The following is an 11,048-nucleotide window of genomic DNA, read 5'->3' as shown; positions in this document are numbered from 1 at the left end:
TCAATTGCACTTTCACGACAAGTTTTAGGACTTCCAACGATCATATCCCATTGATTTATACTTTAGTTCATTATCAGTATAATGCTTTCAAGTGATTTCTATCTAGGAATTGTCTCTAATCCTATACTGAAGTGTGGGAAAAGCAAGACTTACAGCCTTCGATCAGCTTGTTCTCAGCCATGGAAACAGCAAGCAGGAGTGAGAGCACCAGTAACACTTGCAAGAAGAAGATAACTGCACTCTTCATAATATTAGCCATTTCTTATGTAAATATATATCTAAGTTTAAAAGACCAATAAGATTGATTTGAAGGGACTATAGCTCATCTGTATATGTATAGTGAGGACCTTGCGAAACTGGTTGAGTGGATGATGACAAAAGGCAGGCTTTTAGCCAATACCTAAGTAAGAGATGATGTCTCGGTGTAAAGAAATAGCGCATGCTAAACCATGCATTTTGTAAGGTTGCAAGAACATTCTCTTCCCGTGTAAGATGTGCTAAGAATGAACAAACACTTGTTTCACGTGGTGGTTTTGTTTCCATTGCTCCCTGCGGACCGGGCGCGTAGAAAACTTGTTTTGAGTTTGAGCCCATAAGGAAACACAATCCAAATAGGTTTTTTTTTTTTTTTTTTAAATTTGAGCTGGTTTCCTTAAAGGAGTGGGTTCTTTTTGTTTTTTTTTAATCCAAATACTATATATATACGGATAAGTGCATTTGAAGTCTTAAAACTTGTCATGGATGTGCAATCAAGTCCTAAAACTTATCAAATTGGTGTAATCAAGTCTTTCCATAAACTTCGTCCAACATGGCTAAGGAAAACACTAACGTGTCTATTTTTTTTTAATCATTTTCTCTCTCCTACATGGCGCTACTGTGGCTAAAACATGAAGGACAAAGCCAAAATGATGTTGTGGTTCAAATTTGATTTTTAATCTAAATATTATGTCGCGACCGACCTTCGCTCGCTCCAGAAGGATGAAGGTTCTCGCCCTAGTTATGCGCTAAGTTTAAGTTTAGGACTTAACTTGGACCCTCCCAAGCCCATACCATAGTGCGACTTGTGGTTTAGTTTTTTAACCTGCAAGTGATTTTTATCTAGGAGTCGTCACTAATCAGTTTACGGTAGATTGATTAAACACCCAAGTAAAACAGTGGGAGGATTGCTTTACTTGTGCGAGCCAGAGATTAAATACGTTTGAGGACTTGGTTACGCTAGTTGAATGACTAGTGCCCTTTCAGTACATTTTATCCTGTTCATTTCAGAAAATATTTATCAGGCAGTTTGGATTGATCTTAGGACCTAACTCCTAACATGTGAGGTGATCAAACAAGTGCACAATCATTAAATTAACGAACAATAGTCAAGATAAATATGCAACCTAAGGTTCTAATCCTAACTAAGGCGACAATATTCATAATATGATAATTTATGCAATCACATACTAATTAGAAATTACATTTATAATAATAATACAAAAGTAGTGAAATTAACATCCAAAATCCTATCATATAGCCCTATAGGCTTATCCGATTTAGACATGGTTATTAATCAAATAATACACATAATTTAGAAAATTATTTAAAAAAATACTAATTTCTGAGTTATTCCCTAATTAAAAATTTTCAAAAAAAATTACCTTACCAAAATTTTTTTTTCAAAAAATTCGATTTTTTATTTTATTTTTATTTTTAATTTTTTAATTAAAAATAATATAATATTCGATAGGGTCGGGTCGGCGGATCTAAATCGGTTTAGAACCGACCTATGTCAATGGACCCGACCCAAAGTCATTAACCCAGATCGGATCTCCGGATCCGAATCAAGACAGGGGTCAACCCATATCCTGAACCGAATTGTGCCTAGTTAGGGTTCGGTCTGGTCAAAATAGTCAAAAAGGCCGGCCCAACCAGGTCGGACTGGTCGAACTGGGCCGGTTTGGCCAGGTCTGCTGTACGCCTTAGGCGCAGGAGACCACTGATTGGATGAAATTCCTGTGATTTGCCGACGATTTCGTCCAGCCAAAGGTTTCACTCTTTTCAGCACCTCAAGCTGAAGAGATCCCAGCGTGCCAATCGCCTAAGGATTGGCCAAGGTGATCGCCAGCCAAGCCCCGACTAGGGCTCGTTGAACCCAAATGCTGGTTGGAGCTTGGCCGGTGGACTTAGGCCAAACTTTGGCTTTCCTTCGTACCTAGTGACCACCACAAGGCTAACCTAGGCTAGTTAAGTCACTGTTCGCTTACCTGCTTGCCGGCGAAGGCCAAAACCAAACCGGCCTCACTGAGGCATTTCATCAAACATCTGGTGCTCATGGCCAAAACAAAGCAACCTTGACCTGTTCTAAGGCTCCGGCCTGCTTTGATGGCCATTACTCGCCATCGACAGTGACGTATGGACCAAAAGTAGAGTCGGTATGGGTCGGGATACACGCGAAACGATTGGCGTGAGTCCCGGCCAAATTGTATAGAAAAACAGGGGAAAATAGAGCAACAAGGGGGCCAAGAAAGATTACCGGTCGGAGCTGCTTCTAGGGGGATTGCCGGTCGATTTGCAAGCAACGATGAGGCTGCTGGCTTCCCTTTGCGACCTGCAAACTCTCAGTTCACTCTATTACTCTTTGTCTCTATTAGAATATCTTAAAAATCGGCAAAAGTACACTAGAAGTGCCATAACTTGTGTACGGCGATCACTTTGGTGCCATAACTTTTTTTCGGATCACTTTGATGCCAACTTTTGTGAAAAACGATCATTTTAGTGCCAATGCTGACGTGGCTCGTCGAAATTCTGATGTGGCGCTGACACGGCTCGCCAGAGAGGTCCAGTCAGCATTAAAAACCAAAAACGACGCCTTTAGCCCGCTGACGTGTACTTTTTTTTAAAAAAATTAAAATAAATAAATAAATAAATAAATAATATAAAAAAAGGCCTGCAGTAGCGACGAGGGAGCCCTCGCCGCTGCTGCCACCAACCCACCACCACTGGGAAGGGCCGGCGGTGGTGGGCGCGGTGGTTGGCGAGGTCGCCGGCCACAGTCGGGGCCGGCGACCCTCGGCAGCCCAACCCGAGGGCCGGATCCGGCGAGGTGAGACCTCGCCGTCACGACCCAGGCGACGGCGAGGTCTGGCCTAGCCTTTGCTGGGCGAGGCGAGACCTCGCCGTCGCCTGGGTCGCGACGGCGAGGCGCGGCCTCGCCTTCGCTAGGCGAGGCGAGACCTCGCCGTCGCCTGGGTTGCAACGGTGAGGTCTCGCCTTGTTGGATCCGGCCTCGGGGCTCGGCGAGGTCGCCGGCCCGCCTGGGCCTGCGACCCTCGCCGACCATTGCGCGCCCACCACCGCCGGCCTTTCCCGGCGGTGGTGGAGTTAAGGGCAAAGAACGGCGAGGGCTCCCTCGCCGCTGCTGCAAAATTTTTTTTTTAAAATTATTTTAATTTTTATTATTTTTCTAAAAATTAAAAAAATCGAAAAAAGCCACATAATTTCCACGTGTACAAGTCAGACCATTTTTTTTAAATATAAATGCCAGGTCAGCTTTTTGGCCGGAGTCACTAAAGTGATCTATTTTCCTCCGACTTGGCACCAAAGTTATCGCCGTACACAAGTTGTGGCACTTCTGGTGTACTTTTGCCCTAAAAAATCTCTCTCTTTTTTTGCTTTGTTTTTGGCCTGCTTTCTCTCTCCTCTTCGCCAGCTTATATAGCGACCGCTGGCCACTAGCTTCTGCCCTGGAAGTCCTCCACTTCATGCTCTGCACCGGCCTACTTTGCTCTATTGACTTTTGTGGTCATCTTTGCGTGGTGGAGTGGCTTATCTGCACTTCTCCAGGCGACAGTCGGCTGCAAGGGAAGAAGGAAGAGAGAGGAGGAAAGGCCGAGCAGTAGGGAAGGAAAAAGAAGAAAAGGGAGTTGGCTGGGCCTACGAGGGGGGGGGGGGGGGAGGAGAGGGCCTGGCTGACCCAGCCCGATCCTAATTTTTTTTAAATTTTTTTTAAAGATATTTTCTAATAGACTATTAATGCAATATGCCTAATGTTTATATGCCATGCAATTAAATGAAAATAATTTTGTTTTAGGAGTTAAAAATTTAATTCCTAAATTTTATGCAATTTAATTAGGCAATAATAAAAAAAAGGTGTCAACATATTATTTAAATTCGATAAAAAAATAAACAAAATTTTAAAAAAGAGATGAAGGCAAAAGAGGGCAAGGGCCTGCAAGACCCTTGTCACTATCGCCCACCATCGTCGGAAAGGGCCGGCGAGGGTATGGCATGGGTCAGCGAGCCCTGGCCAATGGCTAGAGACCACAGCCAACCGCAGAGGGCTGCCACTCGGAGGAGTGGGGCGACCGACCTTGCTAGTGGCGGCCCTCAGTAAGATTTGGGTGAGGCGACCCTTGCCTAAGGGTGGCCAAGGTCGCTGGCCATTAGCCGGGGTCCGGCGACCTCAGCCGACCCTCACTCCACCACCACTGGCGATGGCGGGCTTTCCTTCCTTTTGTAATTTTTTTTATTTCTTCATCTAATTTAAATAATATCAACTTTGGACCAAAACAATGTCGTTTTCTTGTCCTTCATATTTTAGCCATGTTAGCATTTTCCGTTAATCAAGTTAGACAAAATTAATAGAAGAATTTGATTACACAAATTTGACAAATTTGCGGAAGTACATAACACAACAATAGAAAGCGCTTAATACAAGAAACCGAGGGATGATTTCTAATTATCTAATTGCCAATCACTTAACAATTCAAGTGCCCGCGTACCTACAACTTGCCATTTACTTTCTTTTTCTTTTTCATGATTCAATCAATAGAAAACATTTTCTTTTCACAAATGAACTTAGACAGCATTTTTTGTTTGATAAATTGTTAAAAGTAATTAATTCTGGATGAGAATACACATACATTCACAATTCCGATTCCTGTTCAGCTGAGGAAAGTATCCAAATTGCTTGTGAGGTTCTTGGATGGTAATGGTATTATTCGATTAATGTTGACAATTATTCACGTACCTGTTAATCAAAATGATGGTCTATAGACCCACCTGCGCATGGCCGAGTTGGTGGGCGCTTTCCTTCCCTCAGAGAGGTTCTGGGTTCGAATCCCCGCTCGGTTCCGTAATTTAAGTGGGGGGCCCTGGCGGTGGGTTGCTGGGCTAGTCTCCCCCGAGGTATAGGCGCCCCGATTACCTGTGCGGGCTCGTCCCCCGGGAATGGTGGCGGATCCTCGGTTACCAAAAAAAAAAAAAAACATGATGGTCTATAGCGATTACGTGTGATTTCTATTTTTTCTACCATACAAATTATTTATTTTATATTGGAAAGAGAGATTTCTCACAAATTATGCTTGTCATCTGGCTCATTGAGCTCGGATGTTCCATATGGCGCACACTCTATCAAGAAACCTAACTGATTTGTTGTTGCACAACTAAAATGGAGTTTTATAGAGCTATGCTGAGTAAGTTTTGAAAGCTCATTAGAGTTTAGACACAAGGTACTAGACGATTACACTTGAAGGAAGAAGCCAAGTTCACATTTCACACCCATAAATCAAAAGTACCAATAAAGAACCCTAAAATTGAGGAGTAAGTCCAATTACTTCTTATTTAGACTGAGGTTAACCGAAGCCCCTTCTTGGACAAACTCTTATGGAACACCATGAAGTAGAGTTCAGCTTGGTGTCCCCTGAACACAGAGCCATTGACCCAGGAATAGAGAATTGCAGTCGAGATTGGGGTTGATCGAGTCGAACGCATCGCTCGTCAAGCTGAACGTCTCGGCCACGGTGGAACATGAATCCCCAACTCTCACAGCAAAACCCGTATCGCATTCTGGGGCAGAATCTGCTGCGAGGATCTCAACTGTTCAATATCATGTCAAAAAGAAGGAATGGTTATTTTTGAAGTTGGTGAAAGATGTGTAAATCATTAGCTGCTATTCCTTCCTCTTTTCGTTAGCTCAATACGAGTGGTCGATAACATCACAAGCATTGAAATATTTCTTGATTAACCATATCTAAAGAATCCCTAGACTTGGAGAATACCCTTTTGCTCTTTGAAGAAATTTTGAGGGCAAAAAGATCATAAAATCTCTCTCTCTCTCTCTCTCTCTCTCTCTCTCTCTCTCTCTCTCTCTCTCTCTCTCTCTCTCTCTCTCTCTCTCTCTCTCTCTCTCTCTCTCTCTCTCTCTCTCCTGCTTTTGTTTGTGCATGCAAGGAGGACATCTTGAGAGTCAAAGCGAGATATCGAAGCCTATTTTGTAGCTTGGTTTGGTGTAATACTCGGTTGTACAATTTAAAGGGAGTTCAGTGTCCTAATTGAACCAATCTAACCAAACAATAAAAAGAGCAAATTGACGCATAAAGAGGTTTATGAATGATGGTGAATATCGAGCAAAACTCGAGAGCTGAGACTACTGGGTTCGTCTCCTCAGTTGATTTATACTTTAGCCCGTTATTAGGATAACGATCTCTAGCGACTTCTGTCAAAGAATTGTCTCTAATCCTATAGTGAAGTGTCGGAAAAAGCAAGACTTACAACCGTTGATCAGCAGGAGTGAGAGAACCAGGAACACTTGGAAGAAGAACATAATTGCACTCTTTCCAACATTAGCCATATCCTGAGTAAAAATTTATCTAAACTTGAAAGATCAAGGAGACTACGATGGGAAGGGAGTGTAGCTCATCTGTATATATAGTGAAGACCTTGAGAAACAGGTTGAGTAGATGATGACAAACCCCGTTGAATCCAATCACTGGCCCCGCATTTTGTCAATACCTAAGTAAGAGTTGACGTTTGATGCAAAGAAACGGCGGATTGTGCTAAACCATGCATTGTGTAAGGTTGCAAGAACATTCTCTCCCCATGTAAGTTATGCCATGAATGAACTGAAAGCACTAATTTCGAGTGGCGGCTCGCGTCGCTCCGTGTAGGCCGGGCTACCAAGTTTTTGGTGCAACAGATGCCTGGCTCCATGGAGCCTTTTTTGGGTCTCCGGTGGTGCAGAAACCTCGATTTCAAAATAATCTTCCATCACCCGATCAAAACATCAAGTCACAATAAACATACAGTTTGTGATTTGATTGAACTATTTTTGTAATAGTCATCACTCTCTAGGTTTTGATTGTAATGTTAACCCTCTCTGGCATTTCATGATTACAATTGCAAAACCGGCAAAACATGATAATTAAAAATGAGTACCCTTAGAGCATTTGTTGAATGGCTAATTACGAATAGGCTACGGTTATCGATGCGTTCACTAATCTTGTTAAGTGTGCAATCAGGGGAAAATTACCAAAAAAGTCCTAAACCTTTTGCAGTTGTGCCAATTCAGTCCTAAATTTTTTTTTTTGGCCAATTCAGTCCTAAACCTTTTGCAAACCAGCCAATTCAGTCCTTTTGGCAGGCGCTGACGTGGCCGGCCGGCTGGCTGACGTGGCGCCGGCCGGCGTCCACGTGGTAATATTTTAATATTTTTTATTATTATTTTCGAATTTTTTTTCTTTTTTTTTTCTTTTCCTTCTCCCCCTGGCCTGTCCGGCCAGGGGGGAGGCTCGTCGGCGAGGGCCCAGCTCCGGTGAGGCGAACTGGGCCTTCGCCGGAGCTGGGCAAGCTCGCCATGGCTGGGCGAGCTCCGCCTCGCCAGATCTGGGCGAGGGTGGAGCTCGCCCAGCCATGGCAAGCTCCGCCTCGCCGGAGCTGGGCGAGCTCACCATGGCTGGGCGAGCTCCGCCCTCGCCGCCGTTGGGCGAGCCTCGCCTAGCTCTCGCGAGGCGGAGCTCGCCATGGCTGGGCGAGCTCCGCCCTCGCCCGGCGGCGGCGAGGGCCCGGCCGCCATGGCCGGGCGAGCCGGGCCCTCGCCGCCGCCGGGCGAGGGCGAGCTCGCCCGGCCTCCGGCGAGGCGGAGCTCGCCTTGGTTGGGCGAGCTCCGCCATCGCCCAGCGGCGGCGAGGGCCCAGCTCGCCTTGCCGGAGCTGGGCCCTCGTCGGCGAGCCTCCCCCTTGGCCGGACAGGCCAGGGGGGAGAAAGAAAAGAAAAAAAAAAGAAAAAAGAAAAAAATTCGAAAATAATAAAAAAAATATTAAAATATTGCCACGTGGACGCCGACCGGCGCCACGTCAGTCGGCCGGCGCCCACGACAGCGCCGGCCGGCCAAAAGGACTGAATTGGCTGGTTTGCAAAAGGTTTAGGACTGAATTGGCAAAAAAAAAAGGTTTAGGACTGAATTAGCACAATTGCAAAAGGTTTAGGACTTTTTTGGTAATTTTCCCGTGCAATCAGTGTTGAAAATCCAAACGTTTTTTATGAAGTTTGTTCAACAAGCGCATTAAGGTCCCTCGTTAACAAATTGGTGACGAATCACGTCCTAGTCAAAGCAAAAACAAAAGAGGACCTCTCTCCTTAAGTAGTAAGTAGAAATCGGATGAACCGATTAACGATTAATTTTTCACACCATTTCACCGTTGGTGAAATTCACAAATCAAGAAATTGATCTGTTAGAATCTCATGCGTTCATCTAAAATTGTCAGACATACTGGCACTACATGTACACACTCATCTGTTATTTTCGAAGTTGTTATTGGAATATCAAAATTGTCTTAATTTAGTTCCTCTAATTATATTTAAGACTCCCGTACTCCAAGTTGTTTAAATCCAAAAGGAAAAAAGTATGTTAGAAATTTTAAAGACCCATATGCGGAACGAATATGAGTTACTGCTTTTTAATTTTAGGGTTAATACCACGAAAAACTCTAAACTGGTAGATTTGTGACAAATTTACCCCAAAATAACTCCAATTGATTTACCTGTGACAAATTTACCCTCCGTTAATTTTCGTTAAATTTTACTATCAAATTGCTTAGTTAAATGACATGTGGTAGTTGACGGATGTGCCAATTAGGGTTTTATCCTCCGTTTGTTACGGGTGTACTAGTTTGTATTATTTTTTTTTTGTATTAATCCAATTTAACATAGGGTAAATTTGTCACAAATATATTAGTTTGGAGTTTTTTATGGTCAAAAAATTAGTTTTGGATAAATTTATCACATGTGTACCAGTTTGAGATTTTTTGTGGTCAAAAAATTAATTTGAGGTAAATTTGTCATAGGTATACTGGTTTGGGGTTTTTCGTGGTGTTAACCCTTAATTTTAATCAATGTTAGTTCTAAATCTTGATTTAAAAGTGCAATCAATTCTCAAACCTGTACTTTATGCAATCAAGCACTAAACTTTTACTCATAAGTACAATCAAGTTTTGAATCCATACTAACAAGTTTGATCGAAGGTTTTCCCATAGCCGATGTTGGAGAGCCCTGTGGGCATTCCCAGTCCCTTTGATCGAAACAATTTGATTAAATGTTTGGGGAAAAACACCTTGGACTTAATTATGATAAGCAATAATGGGTTCGCTACAGCGTTGCTGCTATTGGCATTGCATCGATTGGTTCCATATTAAGAGCTTTATCTGAGATTAATTGGTACCGATTGATGCTTCTTAGCACAACATTGCTTCATATATACCTACAATTTACATAAAGAAGACATGGGAATGATAAAAAGAAAGATGGACCAGAAGATTTCATTTCAAATCGAAAGCTCTGCAAACTATGATGCTTGATTATCACACAAAGGAAGAAGCCACGTTCACATCTGACACACATAAATCAAAAGTACCAAGACACAAAAACCCTAAAATAGAGGAGGTAGTCTAATTACTCCTTGTTCATACTGAGGTTAGATTGAAACCCATTCTTGGATTAACTCTTATCCAGCACCATAAAAGCTTCATATCCCGTGAACACAAATCGGGAAAATTGTTAAAAAAATCATAAGTCTATTGTACTAAGGTTTAGAACTAAATTTACCATCGTACAATAAGTTTAAGACTTTTTGGACAATTATCCCACACAAAGCCATTGACCCACGAATAGAGCATCGCAATTGAGATTGGGGTTGAGTGAGTTGAAGATTTCGATTGTCAAGTGGGACGTCTTCACCACAGAGAAACATGTATCCCCGGCTCTCACACCATAAGCAGCATCACATTGCAAGGCAAAATTTGCTTCGAGAACCCTGACTGTTCAATTTAATGTCAAAAAGAAGAAACGGTAACTTTTAAGATTGGTGAAAGTGTGTTAATCAGGAGCTGCTATTCCTTCCTCTCTTCCTTAGAGTAACATGCATGGTTAACGTCAATAGCATTAAAATGTTTCTTGATTCTACATATCTAAGGAAACCCTAGGCATGGAGAATGATACCCTTTTGCTCTTTAAAAGAAAATATGGAGGGAAAAAGATCATAATTCTCTCTCTCTCTCTCTCTCTCTCTCTCTCTCTCTCTCTCTCTCTCTCTCTCTCTCTCTCTCTCTCTCTCTCTCTCTCTCTCTTGTTTTTGCATACGAGATGGACATTTCAAGAGTCAAAGTATGATATGAACGTTTATTTTGTAGCATGGTTTGGTAGAGTGCTTGGCTGTACAATTTTAAAGGAGTTCAGTAACCTAATTGAACCAATCGGGCAAACAAAAAAAGAATCTAATTGAATCACAGGTTTATCAACGATGCTGAATATCGAGCAAAACTCGAGAGCTGAAACTACTGGTGTCGTCTTTGCAATTCATTTATACTTCAGTCTGTTATTAGCAAAAAGCGTTCAAGCAATTTCTATCTAAGAATCGTCTCTAATCCTACAATGAAGTGTGGGAAAAGCAAGACTTACAGCCTTTGATCAGCTTGATCTCAGCCATGGAAACACCAAGCAGGAGTGAGAGCACCAGGAACATTTGGAAGAAGATGATAATTGCACTGTTTCCAATATTTGCCATTTGTTGAGTAAATATATATCTAAATTTAAAAGACAAAGAAGACTATGGTTCGAAGGGACAATAGCTCATCTCTCTATATATTGTGAAGACCTTGAGAAAATGGTTGAGTGGAAAGATCACAAAACCCGTTATCTCCAATCATCGGCAACGCCGACTTTTAGTTAATACCGAAGTAAGAGTTGTTGTCTTGATGTAATGAAGCGGCGGATGATAAACAATGCATTTTGTA

The sequence above is a fragment of the Syzygium oleosum genome, unplaced genomic scaffold, assembly GCF_021117445.2.
Source record: "Syzygium oleosum isolate NSW1041296 unplaced genomic scaffold, Sole_v2.1 Sole_v2.11, whole genome shotgun sequence".
Classification (NCBI taxonomy): Eukaryota; Viridiplantae; Streptophyta; class Magnoliopsida; order Myrtales; family Myrtaceae; genus Syzygium; species Syzygium oleosum.
Note: the sequence above shows the minus strand (reverse complement) of the source record.